The 15,864-nt window shown below is 43.1% G+C and overlaps 1 protein-coding gene across 3 annotated transcripts in view; it reads right to left on the bottom strand.

The window, feature by feature from the left end:
* Window positions 1-15,864, bottom strand: part of LOC111874765 (rho-related BTB domain-containing protein 2) — a gene marked incomplete at its 3' end in the record, with an annotated part of 116,640 nt that overhangs the window by 47,903 nt on the left and 52,873 nt on the right. The window contains 1 exon segment of one of the 3 annotated variants that reach the window (XM_033755585.1): window positions 11,393-11,667. 3 annotated transcript variants of the gene reach the window in all.

Here is a 15,864-nt window from a genome sequence, read left to right on the forward strand (position 1 = left end):
AACTCACAGCGTGCTTTTACAAACGGATTGTGAACCGAAACAGTTTAATTTAGCTGAATTGTTTCATGAACACCGTGCCGATTCGCTGAACTCATTGTAGCGGCATCAACAGTAAAGTGTCCTGCATTGCAGTTCATTCGGAAAGAACATCAGTTGACGTTTTGTTGCAGCTGGTTTGATCCGGTTTGATCAAACAATGACCAGTCGCCAATGTAAGCCGCATTGCAAGGTAACTTGGCCGTTCAGTTTCCTTCAAGAGGCCGCAATGTTCAGGCAATTTTGATGTGTCGTGATGCGTGCTAATGTTATTATCGCAAAGCAAAGACTGTTAACATGAAATTATTCAGGTGTGCAGTGCCGGTGTGCTGTCAAGATGAGGTGTGAAGCCAAAATAATTTTCAATGTTGCATGTGTCCACATGTGAATCCAAAATGATTTCCAACACAGCAGTGTGTTAAGGTGTAATTCTAAAATAATTTTCAACGCAACGAGGTGTTGATCTAAAGATCTAAAATAATTTTGAATCTAGAAATGCGTCCACGTATAATGTAAACATTTTCCGAAGTAGCAAATGTTCTACGAAGTAAATCCAACATAATTTCAAACCTAATTATGTGATGTGTATTCCAAATATAATTTTAAAAATGTGTTAAGAGTAAATTTCCAATGTAGCAGTGTGCTGATGAGAATTTCCAAAATAATAAGAACGCAACGAGGCGTACCAATGTGCTTTAATCTAAATAAATTCAAATATAGAATGTACTTAAGTGAAAATCCAAAATAATTCCCAACGTAACAATGTGTAATCCAAAACAATTTCAAACGTGGCAATGTATTGATGTAAATCCAAAATAATTTTTAGACTACACAGCAAAACAGGAACTAAGCTGTGTAATGAAAAGCGTTCATTAACTCTTCAAATCAGATTGTTTACCAGTTGTACCACCCGCTTTAACATTTAAGACACCTGACATTTTGCCCAGTGCATTTATAACATTCTTATATTTATTCAAATGAACGGTTGTTTCCCTAACAGCACTAACCGATTGGTCCGTGTAATTAGGTCGCAATACTTCTTTTGTGAGGTTGGAGCTAAATTTTTAAACATTATTTGGAAGAATCTGAGTTTTCAAAAGTCTAATAAATCATCTGTAAATGAAATATGCCCTTTAATTCCGGGTATGGCCGCGCCATAGCTCAAGCGGTTAGTCGTTGGCTTCCCACCGCGGCGGCCCGGGTTCGATCCTGGATCTGGTCAAGTGGGATTTGTTGTGGACAAAGTGGGGCTGGGGCAGGTTTTCTCCGAGTACTTCAGTTTCCCCTGCCAATCTTCATTCCACTAATTGCTCCACAATCACCCTCACCTATCATCTGGGGCTGGTACAGTAGGCCAGAAGTGGCCGCAGTACAAGGGACTTAGTCCCACCCACTAGCAATAAAAAAAAAAAAGTAATTTCGGGTACCTTAGTAATCAAACTACATTTCATTCCTTTTATCTCTGCATAAAGTTTATAAAGTGAATGCAACCAGAAGTCAAGTCCCCTTGTGTTTTCTGAAAAACACTTCATGGACTGCGATCAAATCTAGTATCGAGGAATTAATGCAGATGTGACACAATTCCACACATCGGTCCACCTGTACCATAAACTATGCTCAAATCTGACCGTCCTTAAAGCTGGCTTTAGGCAACACGTTAACCGTAGCCGCCCTTTAGGACTTCATCAGGTTACTGTATGGACGATAGGTTGCACTTGTAGAATGTGTTCGGACTAAAAATTGTTGACTGCTACGGTAGGACCTGAGGACAATTCAGACGGTTTATTGGGCGCCAATAGAATTTCAGGTAAAGGGAACCCTAAAATGATTTCGATTGGTCCTGCTTCAACAGGAGGGACTGATGAGTTAGCTGAGGCAAGGCGGGCGCTTGAATCTGTCCCTTGCGTGTTAGAAGGCTGTAACTCAGATGACCAGGAGGTACACACTCACGTACGCATTCCCTCAGAAGACTTATGTTGCCGCACGAACAGCGGTTCGCTTTCTCTGCGACGCTGGGAACATGTAAATTCAAACACTTTCAACGTTCCCGAAATACTGTTTATTTTTAAATACTGGAATTGCCAAACAGAGACTTCTGCGAATTTAATTAGTGAATGTATTTTCGCGAAAGCCGAAACGGTTACAAAGTGAATATTTGCAATTTGGAGCCGGACGGCACTCGGGTACGTCTGAACTCGATTTCTGAAATTTGCAGTGTTTAAGCCAAGCGTCTCTTCAGTTTCACAAACCTGAACTAAGGACGTCCTCCGTCACATTCTAACTGGCTGATTTAACAGGTAGGAGTGCACAAAAATCTTCTTTTCCCCAGTTACAAATAAAAGCAGCGGTATTCAGCTTGGGAGATTGTGATTGCCAGCTACGAGACCCGGGAATTATATCTAGAAGCAGCATCGGTCCTGGGAACTCCGTGGTCTGTAGTCCGCAAGCGAACTATACCAACCGACCGAGCGACCGCCACTTGTCGGCGAAGTTAGTACCAACTTCTGAGGATAGAGGGACTCAAGTGGTCAGGGCAACGGATCCCCACGGCCGTTAATCTCGGTTTTCTAGACCGGAGCCGCTATTTTCTTGAAATAGCTCCTCAATTATCATCACGAGGCTGAGTGAACGCCATTCCAGAAAATCTGGTAGCGTCAGGATAAAAGTTGTGACCTCTTCTAACGTCAAGGTTTAGCATTTCGAAAGGAAGAGCCACCGTGTACCCTACTCACCTATTTCCAATTTGGTGGTGAAGCCCTCTTGCAACTAAATGCAAAAGCTGGCCTAACCCTCGCCTAATTTAAAGAATCTGACTAAATCATTCGAACTAGTCTGGTGACTGACACACTAATTTAATTTCAAAAGAAGCTAAATAATTTAATTCATATTAAGGTAATCAAAGATACCAAAAGTATATACCCAAACCTGGTCGGCTGCACTTTCCCATATAGAGGGCGTACCACAGGTAGAGGTAAAGCAATCCCAGTGGAGACTCATAGGGTTGTGAGACGTCGACGCTCCCAACATTTTCTCTACACAATCGGTTCACAGGTGGCGGTGAGGTCAGACTTACGCGCCGGCCGCCATTTACTCCCAGGAAGATTCCTGGTACTCAATTCTGTTAGAGGCTGAGTCGACCCCAGGGCCATAGAGCGGCTGAGAGGATTACGTCAATTGAAAAATTAAATAATCTCACTAGGAATCGAACCCGCGACCTTTCGGCTTGTAGCATAGTGCCTCAACCAACTACGCTACCGCGTGCACTGTGGGAGCGGGTTCTCTTTTGAGTACAGAACTTCGGTATTCCCCTGTCAAAGTTCAGAACTCGTTCATCGCCGGCTCTGAGACTGAGACAACAGTCTTCGCACAAGCTGAGCCCTCATTTGAGTCTTAACCTCTGACTCGGCACGTGGCTAACAACGTAAGTTCACATTCTTCTCCGTTCTATACCAAACGCTCACAGCCTAGTCCGTGTTCGTATGTTAAAATCCAGCAGTTCATAATTCATTTCAGAAAACCAATAAACCATAAGCCAGCTGAACTTCCAGAATGTCCCTAAGTGGTCTGGACAGTTAAATTACATACTTCACAATATTTCCTTGTGATATCAAGTGTCTAATTAATGACATTGGAGAATGAACTAGTTATTTACTGTTGTGCGCGTTCGATTCCGCGGGAATGTGTTTACCGAGCTGTTGCCTAGCAATGAACTATTAAGGCTTTCAGGCGTCATGTCTTACTATTATGCTGTACCTAGTCTGTTATTATCACTTACCTAATCACTGCCCTTCAAATGCATCATTAACTGCGCTCCTAGTCATCAGATGCAAGGAGAGGTTTTGAGGAGTTACGAGCTTTATGTACTGAGACATTGTTGCGTCATATCGGCCGAACTGTCTCGTAATTCCAGAACAATATCTATTACAAGTTTCCTACGTAATGCCTGCTAATTGTCAAGCCATGATAATTCTGTTGTAACTTTCAAATATTTGTTCTGAAAATTTTGTACGTTTTAAATATGTTATGCTTCAAACAGGAACTGTGTATGCTACAAGCAGTTCCAGACAGGACTCAAAAAGCCTGTTTCCAGACTTCCAGTCTTAACAAAATGTGCTGACAATATCACTCAGACAATGTAAATTGATAATCAATCAACACGTGCAGCTTTGTGCATGGGTGAGCTTGCAGGATCTCGTATGGATATGGTGGTATGATCGAAGGACGGTTGGGTCTGAATATCTGATTGCTTGTAGTTGTAAAATATGTTACATGTTTCAATCATCATCATCATCATCATCATCATCATCATCAGGGAACAATTTAAAGTATAGATCTTGTTTACGTCAAATATGCCCACCACGGTCGCCATGTTCGTAACTGTTAAAAACAACATTTCATACAGAAATTATAAATATAGTTATGATCTAGCTTCATGCCAAACACCATGGTCCAACTGTTCAAGAGTTATCGCTACCTAACGGAGGGATAAAAACGGAGTTCACGCAGTTATCATTTTGGACTTATTGTACATACAAGGGCTGGATAAAAAGTAGTGGCAACACCTCTATAGTTCTGAAATGACTTTATTACCTGAGGTAAACACACTTACATTCCTTCAATATAATCGCCCCCCATGTGTACCACCTTCTGCCAAATTTGTGGAAGGCACCGTACACCATCAGCGCGTCCACTTCTGTTGATGTCCAGTAGTGACCGCCCTACATCATGAATAATCTCCTCTCTTGTGTTGTAACGTGTCCCTCGCAGTGGTCCTTTCATTTTGGCAGAGAGATCATAATCGCACGGACTCATATCGAGTGAGTATGGCGGATGTTGCAGTATCTCCCATCGCCAGCGGCAAAGGAAATTCTTGACAGCGTCAGCAGTATGAGCCCTTGCATTGTCATGAAGGATGATGGGGCTCGTTGCTAACAGACTGTCGTTTAGGTACAGTGCGGTGCAGTATCACTCCATCAAAGTCATATGCCACAATGAACATCGCCTCCACATTACTCTGTGTAGGGCGCACTTTCTTTGGACGAGGAGAGCCAGGATGCTTCCATTCATTTGATTGTCGCTTCAAGTGCGGTTCGTATGAGCGACCCCAGTTTCGTCCAGAGTGACGATCCTTCCGATGAAGTCGTCACCTTCCCTCTGGTACCGGTCCAACAAGTCCTGTGCAATTGCATAATGTTGCCATTGTTGCACCTCGGACATTGTATGGGGTACCAACGCGCTGCAATTTTGCGGTATCCAAAAATACTGTACAGAATGTGGAGCACGGTTTGTGACATACGCCCACCTCAGCAGCTAACTCCCGCGCAGCCCATCGACGATCGACATCCAGCAAAGAAGCAAGAAGCTGAATTGTGTGGTTGTCAACATGGGGTCGTCCTGAATGGCATCCCTCCCTTCACGGAACAATTTCACCCATCGTGCCACTGTGCGATATGGCAAAGCAGCATCACCACGTGCTTCTCGCAGTCCCTGATAACAGTTTTGTGCACTATGACCTCGTGCAACTTCAATTCTTATCCAGGAGCGTTGTACTTGCTTCGTAAACATGTTGTTAGGGTGCTTGAACTGGGCTCCTGCACTTCAAGACAATGCACAATGCAACTCAATGAAACACAACCAGAGCCAATCACTGCACTACTTTAACTGAATTTCTGCCATCAGCTACAGACGGCGATAGTGCCACCTGACGCACATCTTTCATGTTATAGCAGTGTTGCCACTACTTTTTATTCAATCCCTTGTATATATTACAGCTACAAAACTATAAATTTGTCTGTTGTTCTGTATGGATGTGAAACTTGGTATCTAACACTGAGGGCGGAACAGAGACTGTGGGTGTTTGAGAACAGGGTGTTGAGGAGAATATTTGGACCGAAGATAGTTGAAGTGACAGGAGGTTGTAGAAAACTGCATAATGAGGAGCTACATAACTTGTACTCTTCTCCAAGTATAATTAGAATGATCAAGTCCAGGAGGATGAGATAGGCAGGGCATGTGGCATGAATGGGGGGAGACGAGGAATGCATATAGGATACTGGTGGGAAAGCCAGAAGGAAGGAGACCACTGGGAAGACCAAGGCGTAAGTGGGTGGACAATATTAAAATGGATCTTACACAGATAGGATGGGATGGTATGGATTGGATTGATCTCGCTCAGGATATGGACCACTGGAGGACTCTTGTGAACATGGTAATGACCCTTCGGGTTCCATAAAATGCTGGGAAATTCTTGAGTAGCTTCAGTTTTGACTTCTCCTCAAGAAAGGCTCATCTCCATAAGTAAGTACGTATATATTAGGGCGGGATAGCGTAATCAGTATAGCGACTGGCTACAAGATGGACAAGAGGGGTCGGAGTTCGAGTTTCGGTAGGTACAAGAATTTTCTCATATCGTCCAGACCGGCTGTGGGGTCTACCCAGCCTCCTATCCAATGCGTACCGGAGGTTCTTTCCCTGGGGGTAAAGCTGTCGGGGCGTGTAGCTGACAACTCACCTCCAACTAGTGTCGAGGTCAAGAAAATGTGGATATATACATCCCCCGCCCACACGCTTTCTTGGCGTAGTGCTTGATTAGTTAACCACAAGGACATTACCTCTACATACGAGTATTGTCGCCTTAAATGTAACGTTTATTTTCTGTTTCATACATGCCTCTCGTCAGACAGGTTGTTATAAAAGGGCCGTAAGGGTTCAGTTGCCCCCCCCCCACAACAACAAAAAAACTGGTCATTGGCCCCAAGAGGCATGGCGCCAGGACGATTTGATGAGCGAAAAACCGCCTGTCGTAAAGTAACTCTGACTTTGATAAGCTTACGACCGTCGAAGTGACTAACCTGTGGTTGTAGTATAAGGTAAATAAGATAGGCATGATCTGTTTTGCGAAGCCTGGACGAACAGCGGACTTGAATATATTGCAAAAGGAAGACTTTTCAATATCATGTTCTGTATGTGCGATACGTACATTTGACAAAGGCGAAATCTATTCATAAGAAACATACCCAATCTCTCGTGAGAGAGGATGTCACACAAGAACTACGACCGTAAGGATTCAGTGGGGGGGGGAATCTGGTCGTGTTCCTCAACAGGCTTGCCTACAAGACGGCTTGATTGGCAGTAAACTCTGCCTCTGACTGCGAGAAAGTCGCCAGCCAGCAAGGATAGGAGCCGTTGACCACGGAAGCGGAGAAATCTACACTGTTGTAACTTAGCAACGGCTAGTGAAAATAAACTCGGAATATAGTGCTATAGTGAGAAATCGAGTGGGTAAATTAGCGAGAGCGCTATAATTAATTGCTCCACAATCACCCTCACCTATCATCTGGGGCTGGTACAATAGGCCAGAAGTGGCCGCAGTACAAGGGACTTAGTCCCACCCCACTAGCAATAATAATAATAATAATAATACATCTCCAAATGAAAATAACTTACATACCGCTGCAACTAGCAGGCCCCTCGCCCTCAACGGTCGGAGTGAAGGGTCCGAATGCAATTTGGAAATCCCAACCGAAACAGAATTTAGCGACCTAATTCGCCTAACTGCCGGAAGCCAAAGATTTCTCTCCAAGTTTTCAAACACAAAATGGGGCAATACGAGCCTAATACGAGCTCAACCATACAGAAAAAAAAAAACTCTGTGGCCTGTAGTCCGCAAGCGAACTATACCGACCGAGCGACCGCCGCTTGTCGGCGAAGATGGTGACAACTTTTGCGGATAGAGGGTGTCACGTGGTCAGTGCAACGGATCCCCCCGGCCGTTAATCTCGGTTTTCTAGACCGGAGCAGCTATTTCCTTGAAATAGCTCCTCAATTATCCTCACGAGGCTGAGGGGACCTCGTTCCAGACCCACTACTTCTCAGAAAATCGGGTAGCGCCGAGAATCGAACCCGGTACCTCTGCATGTGTAGCCAGGAACTCTGACCACTAGACCACAGAGGCGGTCGCCCAATAAAATAAAACCCCACCAAAACCCTTGTTACAACGCTCCCGACACACCCATTGCAACAAGGGGGTCCCTTGCCCTCAAAGGCCGGAACGAGAATCCAAACAGAATTTAGAACGCGCAACCTAAACAGAATTTGACCACCTACCTCGGCGACCGCTGGTAAATGAAAAACTCCTTTCCAATTCTGGTTACTTAAATGGAGGGGTTTCTTTCTAAACAACTGAACAAGAAATTGTGTGGTACTCGTACATGGAATTATGGGATAAGAGTAATCGATTGACGGCAGGGATGCCGGGGAGGGAGCATGAAGGAGGGGAGGATACCGGACCTAAACAGGCAACTCCTGAACCATCCGAAAGTAAATATGGCTCACCCCAGAGATGATGAAATTTTCTTGCCCTTGCCGTGTAGAGAACCCCAATACTTCGGTCGCCCAACCCGTAACGCAGTCGGTTTACTGAGCCAGCTTTCCCGGCTTCTTTCAGCAGGGAGTAAAGGGTAATCAAACCAAATCTGACAAGAACTTCATTCTTTTTCCATATTCTCTTCTTTTCTTTTCAGCCTGTTTTCCACCAAGCAAGTTGGCTCAAATGGTAACGCTTCTGGTTTGCATCCGGAATGTATCAATTTCGAATTTCGGTCGTGACACCGCCATCCGAGGTATTTGTGGTTTACCTCAGTCCCCTCCCCCAGGAGAAATGCCACTCGTTTTTCGAAACAGACATGATCGCTTCCTCTACAGCCCTTTCAAATGCACCAAACACGATCATTTCTCTATCATTCGACGCCAATAAGAGCCACAGTTGATCCGGAGTCGTTAAATAACTTACGACCCATCTTCTTCCTCTTATATTTTATTTGTATGTTCACCTAAACGTAGAGATTTACGAACAGTACGCGATCCTAACCAGCATTCCCCATCAATTACTCTGCGGACCACGGAGACGGCAATTTGGATGTGTGCCATGGAGCAGAGTGGGGTTACATGTTTACATGTTCACTTTCTCCTCACTTGCTGAAATCCTTAAATAAGTAAACAGCACATAACTACATGGAAATTTAGAGTTTTGCTGCGGGACACATCGAAGTTACTGTAAACGGATGAACATAGCAGCAACGGGATCGGCGACGTGCTGTGGTGTGGACATTCTTGTTTCGTATTCGAAACGTCTCGGTCCTGTCACAGAGATCTGTGAATGAACATTGCTGCTGTTATTTTGACATGTTTCACTGCGTTTAAAAAATAATTAAAAATTACATCTGACGTTCTCATGGAGGTGAAAGTTTATATTATGTTTTTTGGCGGGAGGGGCAGGTTATGGTACCATTAGTTTCGTAGGTGGTTACTAACACGTTTTGAAGATACCTGTCGTCTCCATTTTATACCTTGAAGATGGAGGCAGCAGTTTTCTCTGAAACGTTGTACACCACCTACGAGACTACATTTCGTCATAACCTATATCACACTCTAAACAAAAGATGGTTACATGCGTTTACTCGTTATACTGAACCAATCTCCGTGGCCTGTAGCTCACAAGCGAACTATACCGACCGAGCGACCGCCGCTTCTCGGCGAAGTTAATGGACCAGTATGAACAGAAATTAAATTCGGCTGACAACTTACAGAGTAGATACTCTACAATAAATGTCCATCAACATCCATGAGACACAGAACATGCGGGCCAAGGAACGTACCCATTTTATTTTGGGCTCAGCTTCATGTGCTTCGTGCAAAGAGCCGACAAAAATTAAGACAAGAAAGTGTATTTATTGTATATTTAATTAATTTGTAATACTTTAATTCTGTCTAAGATACTTCGTATTTGGGACATCAACTACCTACCTAACCACGCCCGCGCACTCTCTCTCTCTCTCTCTCCCTCCAGAATTCGCGCAGTTATTTTTTTTTATTTCGCTCTTTCTCCTTCAAGCGTACTTCATATCTGAAGTCCCGGGTTCCGGATCGAACCTCGACCCACAGACAGCCTAATGTAACTCATATTTTTCGTATTTTCCTCACCAATGCGGGAAAATGGTGCTGTAATCGTCCCTTTGCAGCCACGTGTATGCTACCGTCAGGACTCGACGTTTTTCAAAGGTTCACGCTGCATGACTAGCTCCTGAATGTCGTTATGAACAAATGATCTGTCAGCAATTTTTAGTCAACTCTTCTTTTTAACACCTTAATCTTAATTTATTTCTTTGTCATTTTACTTGATAATCACAGTGTTTATAGAGATGTGATTTTTTACGTCCTTCCATTTTGAAGGGCTATGCCAGAGTTCTTTACGGAAATAAACTTTTTACGTCATTTCCCTTTTGAAGACATACACAATGGTAATTTAGAAGCCAAACGCCAAGAAGCTTCCAAATTTCAGGGTGCTTCTGTTTCCATAATTTCACCACCCATACATTTTGACCGGTTCGAATTTAACTTTGATTTGGTCTTTAGTTTCCTAGGAAGTAATCCATTTCTGGTGCCTGCCAAATGCTAATTATACTCTTCTGATATTGTTCATTAACCTGTAAACTGAACTAAGCGGCAATGGCCACTGTCGCCTATAACTTGTCAACACATGTTAGTTACATTTCTTTTGATATTACTCAGGCTGAACGCTCCAGCTTAAAATGGACCTCCCACATCAGCTTCCTTCTCATTTTTCTCCAATCAGTCATTCACAATCATTCTACTATTCGACCCTTTAGAACCAACGTATGAGTAAATTACAGCGTGTAGTTTAACAGAAGATTCGATCACTCATCCTCCCTTGCAGACTTCATCACCATCTTCACTGGCACGACAGCCCTTTGTGAGCCCTGGCCTTCCTTCTCGGATTTCTGAACAATTTAGTTTTTACAGTGTGAGGTCGTTAGCCTCACGCCCAACCCCCAACTTGGAGGACCAGGGTATCCCTCTCTGCCCGGCATTGGTGGCCCTCCCTTGCAGACTTAATTGCATTAATTCCTATCGCTCCCTTGGACTATGTACACATCAGAAATGTGATTTTCGCGATTTCAGAAGACAGAAGCTTCTGCATCCCCTCTAGCAATAACTAGTGGAGGCATAACAGAATGGGTAAAATAAGGAAGGAACAAGAGAGGGAGATAAAGGAAGGAAGATTGTGAGAGATGAGGATACGGAAGATGGTGTGAGAGAGAAAGTCAGAGAGATCTATCTATCTAAATCGCAAAGATCACAATTCTAATCTCTACACAGACCGATCGACGACCAACGGACTATATGACGTATCTATGCTACATGATCGAACTCATAACCACTGATGCGAAAACTTCAGATCCCACATCTGTGACTGCAGTCCACATCTGGGGTTGGAGTTTATTGTAGGGAAACCGAACTTTTCGCCACCTGGTACCAGGTTAACATAAAAGCTTACCAGTAAGAAATGGAGCCAGCTACTCCCCATTGTTCCAGAGCCGCCAGGTGACCTTAATGAGATATATCGTACATTTATTGAAAGAGTTCTTCCATTCAGTCTGTCTGCGGTTTTGGGAGCAACACAAACTGCACTAGCTTCGTCTGAGAGATAGCTTCTTACTGGGGTTACGCATTTCACTGTTCGGATTGATAAGTTATTGCAGTGCGGTTTTTTTCTTATTGATAAGCTATCTTTCTCCGAACAAGCAGTACTTATCAGTGCGTGGTGTGGATCTGTAAAGCAAAGACAAAAAAAAAAAAGGATTTTATGAAAAAAATATGGCTCATGAACTATGGAATTATGAAGTGGGTCCAGACATAAATACAGATAAAAGCTATTATCAACAATGCCAGCAAAGCCGACATTTCACTCGGTGTCAATGGTTCGCCATCCCTACTCTACAGAGTTTAAGTAAACTTTATACACTGCATGGAGACATGTTATTCTTCCATTATTTCGTTTCTGGGTCTACACCATATACGATATGGCGTTTCGAGCAGAACTCACAAAGCTTGCTTTCTTGCTGTACTGATTTTCAGACCTGCAGGTCTATTGTGTACTTAATATTGATATGGGGGTGGTCAACCTTCAGTCGCCCCAAGCATTCTGGAATAGGCTTATTTCGAGCATTATTAATTTATTTTTGTGAACTTATTACATAGGTCTAAGTAGAGAGTCTACGTTAAATTTCTCTTATACACGCTCAACGTTTCGGTTTGTCGCCATTTTTGTAGGTCTGATACATAGTTGTGTTTATTATTTATTCACGTTCCAAAGTTGGCATGCCAAGCACATCCGTTACAGACAAAACAAAAAACTCCGTGGCCTGTAGTCCGCAATCAAGCAGAAAAATAAATAATTTCTCGCACAGCAGCCATGTTGTTATGTTATAATATAGACACGAAAATGTAACAACTGCAGTTCCATATTTTCGAAAATCTATTACAATTTATACCAGGATCCTACACTACGAGGCGCTAATTCGCTCCCACTTCACACGTTCGCCATGTTATCACTCATTCTAGGAAATCAAGAAGTACGGCGTCGGAGTGGCCTCCAGTGACAGAACAAGTTTCTACCACGTGTCGTGTAAACGGATTAAAACAGTTCAAAAGTTGAAAGGGGATATACGCAGAGGGCACAGTGCTCTCTTTTCTTAAGAAAGGAAAGTAGGCGACAATGTCTCAGAGAGCCATGATATGTATACAGTTGCCGTCTTGCAGTGCACTCAATTTCACCTGTTACTTCAAGACATGTTTCGGCAACATAGTGCCATCATCAGGTGCCCTAATTACGCTAATCTATTTCATTGCTTGCCTTTATAAAACTATTTAAAAGGTATTTAAAAAGTGCGTACTTGTCAATTATAATGAATTTACACACACTAAAACTTGTTAAGATTATTCATCTTATGTGTCATAATTAAAACTCGTGTGTGGTTCTTCCACTATGGGGGTCGTTTTTCTTATATTCTGTGTAAACCGTGTCTTGTGATGTGTGTTCCCTTCTTAGCTGCGAGTTAATTATGACACATAAGATTAATAATCTTAACAAGTTTTAGTGTGTGTAAATTCATTATAATTGACAAATACGCACTTTTTAAATAATTTTATAAAGGCAAGCAATGAAATAGATTAGCGTAATTAGGGCACCTGATGATGGCAGTATGTTGCCGAAACATGTCGTGAAATAACAGGTGAAATTGAGTGCACTACAAGACGGCAACTGTATACTCGTACATATCATGGATGAAAATCAGTGCAACAGGACGCTAAAATACAGCGTCTCAGACAGGTTTTAACATTAGCAACATTTGCTACTTATTACGTTTTATTCTTTGAAGAACTGTTTTCTTAGCTACGTTATTGTAGTTACCATTAGAGTTCAGCTGTCACTCAGACTACGGGAGAGAACCCGTAGTTGCCAGGATGGTGTACGCATTCCCTGCTCTTTTATAATATTAGGGAAAAAACAGTCACAAGGTAAAAAAATGTGAAATTGTCCCTGTACTTAACTAATTAAGCACTACACCAAGAAGGTGTATAGTGGAGTGGAGGTATATATCCACATTTTCTTGACCTCGGCACTAGCTGGAGGTGAGTGATCAGCTTCATGACCCTGCCGCTTTACCCCTAGGAAAAGAGCCCCCGGTACCCACTGGACAGGAGGTTGATGTGCCCCAGAGCCTGTGTGGACGACTTTGAGAAGAGAATATTCTTGACCGTACCGGGACTCGAACTCTGACCCCTCGGTCGTCCAGCCCGTAGCCAGTCGCTATACCGCTATACAGAAATTCATGTAATAGTACGGAATGACTGAAATCTATATCAAAATGTTCTGTTATGTGAACACTTGCCCTACCGTAGCGACATGCTCTGCTAGCTACCCGCTTCACGTTTTCACGGCTCATTCTTCGACTCTGAAGATGGAGGCGACATGTCCCTCCTAAACGCTGTTTGACTTTCAACTGACTACATGGCTTACACCCCACAAAACAGAAATAATCATAATCACCGCTGTGAGAACCTCAAATTCTACAAATTTAACAGAAGTCTGCGAAGAATTTCGAGATAACTTAAGGATCGACAGTTATGGTGCCCCCACTGTGTGTCCATTTTATGCATTCGGTGCAAACTAAGAAAAATACCACAGGACCATACATTCAGGCGGATACCGAAGTTATGAATTTGGTCGCAGAGCGTGTTACTTTACTGTCAACTGCTACATCCGTTTAGGTTTACTTTCCAGTCTGAGATGTACACAGATAAAACGCTATTTTTATCCCGTTATTTACACAGCATCTCCAGAATGTTGACATTAGCCCATCAAATGTGTTACACAAGTCGAAGTCTTGTGTGAGAACATTTATTGTGCTTCCACTTAAGTGTCTGGAAATTATGTCTAGTTCATAACAAACATGGCATCAGTAAGTGTCGAAAAAATTATGAATATAGTTTATTACGCTGTATCCGCCTCTGTGGTCTAGTGGTCAGAGTTCCTGGCTACAGATCCAGAGGTCCGGGTTCGATTCCAGGCGCTACCAGATTTTCTGAGAAGTAGTGGGTCTGGAACGGCGTCCACTCAGCCTCGTGAGGTAAGGAGCTATTTCAATGAAATGGCGGCTTTGGTCTAGAAAACCGAGATTAACGGCCGTTGGGATCCGATGCGTTGATCACGCGACACCCTCTATCCGCTAAAGTCGGCACTAACTTCACCGACAAGCGGCGGCCGCTCGGTCGGTATAGTTCGCTTGCGGATTAAAACCACGGATACTATATTATATTTAAGCATCCTGTTGCACTATACACTTCTATATGTAATACAAATGCCGTCGTGAATGCAACAATTTATTTGGTATGTAGTTGTCTACGTAGTGAAAACTACACCTGATGATGGCCGGTTGCGACCGAAACGTGTAGTGTAGAGGAAGAAAAGACAAAGAACTACATAGCAAATAAATTGTTGCATTCACGACGGCATTTGTATTATTACATATAAAACCACGGAGTTTGTTTTTGTTTATTTCGCTACCGACACCTTCTCAACTGCATTGGTTACACAGTGCGAATGGGTGGATGTTTACGGATGTATTGGAAAGATGTGCAATGAAGCGGTCATGGTCTATTATATGGCTGTCTCAACACACACCGAGAAGTACTGGTCAGCAAAGAACGGAGAACCGAACCAGAGATCTCCACACCCCGAACTAGGAAAACTACCCACTCAACCACAACGTTAGGACATACGCATATGCCGTATTTTCACTCACATAACATCACAGATTTAACGTTACGTAGGCCCTCTCAATAACATGCATGAAGAGCCGCTTTGGAGGAAAGTTCGGTAACATGCTGCTAGGATTTCACCTAAACTGGACTTCAGGTCAACGGGGATATAAAATGCCATAACTGAGCTCGTCCGAATAATTTTATTGTTTACTTCACAAATTTCGCTCAAAATCAATAGAAGAGTTTCGAATATTATACATGTGAAGTGTTAGTAGAGCAATAATTCCGTCAATTTTCTAGAAAGAACGCACAAAAAGGGATGTGCATTTATTTCATGAACTGACAGACACACAAGCAATAATTTGAACATGTTACGTAACGTACATGACAACACATTCTTGAAGAATTAGTAAGTAGGGCGTACTACTGAAACAGCAGTACGCATACGGAGTTAGCGTCATTGATCTGGACGGGCTTTTGTTGTGTCGGTGATAACTTTTCAGATTCCGTCGTTTGACCACTGTTTCTACATCGGCATCAGTCCCGGTTTTCCTTTCAGAGTTGGCAACAGACGAAGGTAACATCTCACACGACAAACCGGGCATGGCATGCAAACAGCTTCAAAACGATGGTTTAAGGAACAGGACACCGATTTCTATGGGCATGTAATAAAACAAATCATTCCACACTGTCTGCAGAAAA

This window comes from Cryptotermes secundus, unplaced genomic scaffold, assembly GCF_002891405.2.
Source record: "Cryptotermes secundus unplaced genomic scaffold, Csec_1.0 scaffold880, whole genome shotgun sequence".
Classification (NCBI taxonomy): domain Eukaryota; kingdom Metazoa; phylum Arthropoda; class Insecta; order Blattodea; family Kalotermitidae; genus Cryptotermes; species Cryptotermes secundus.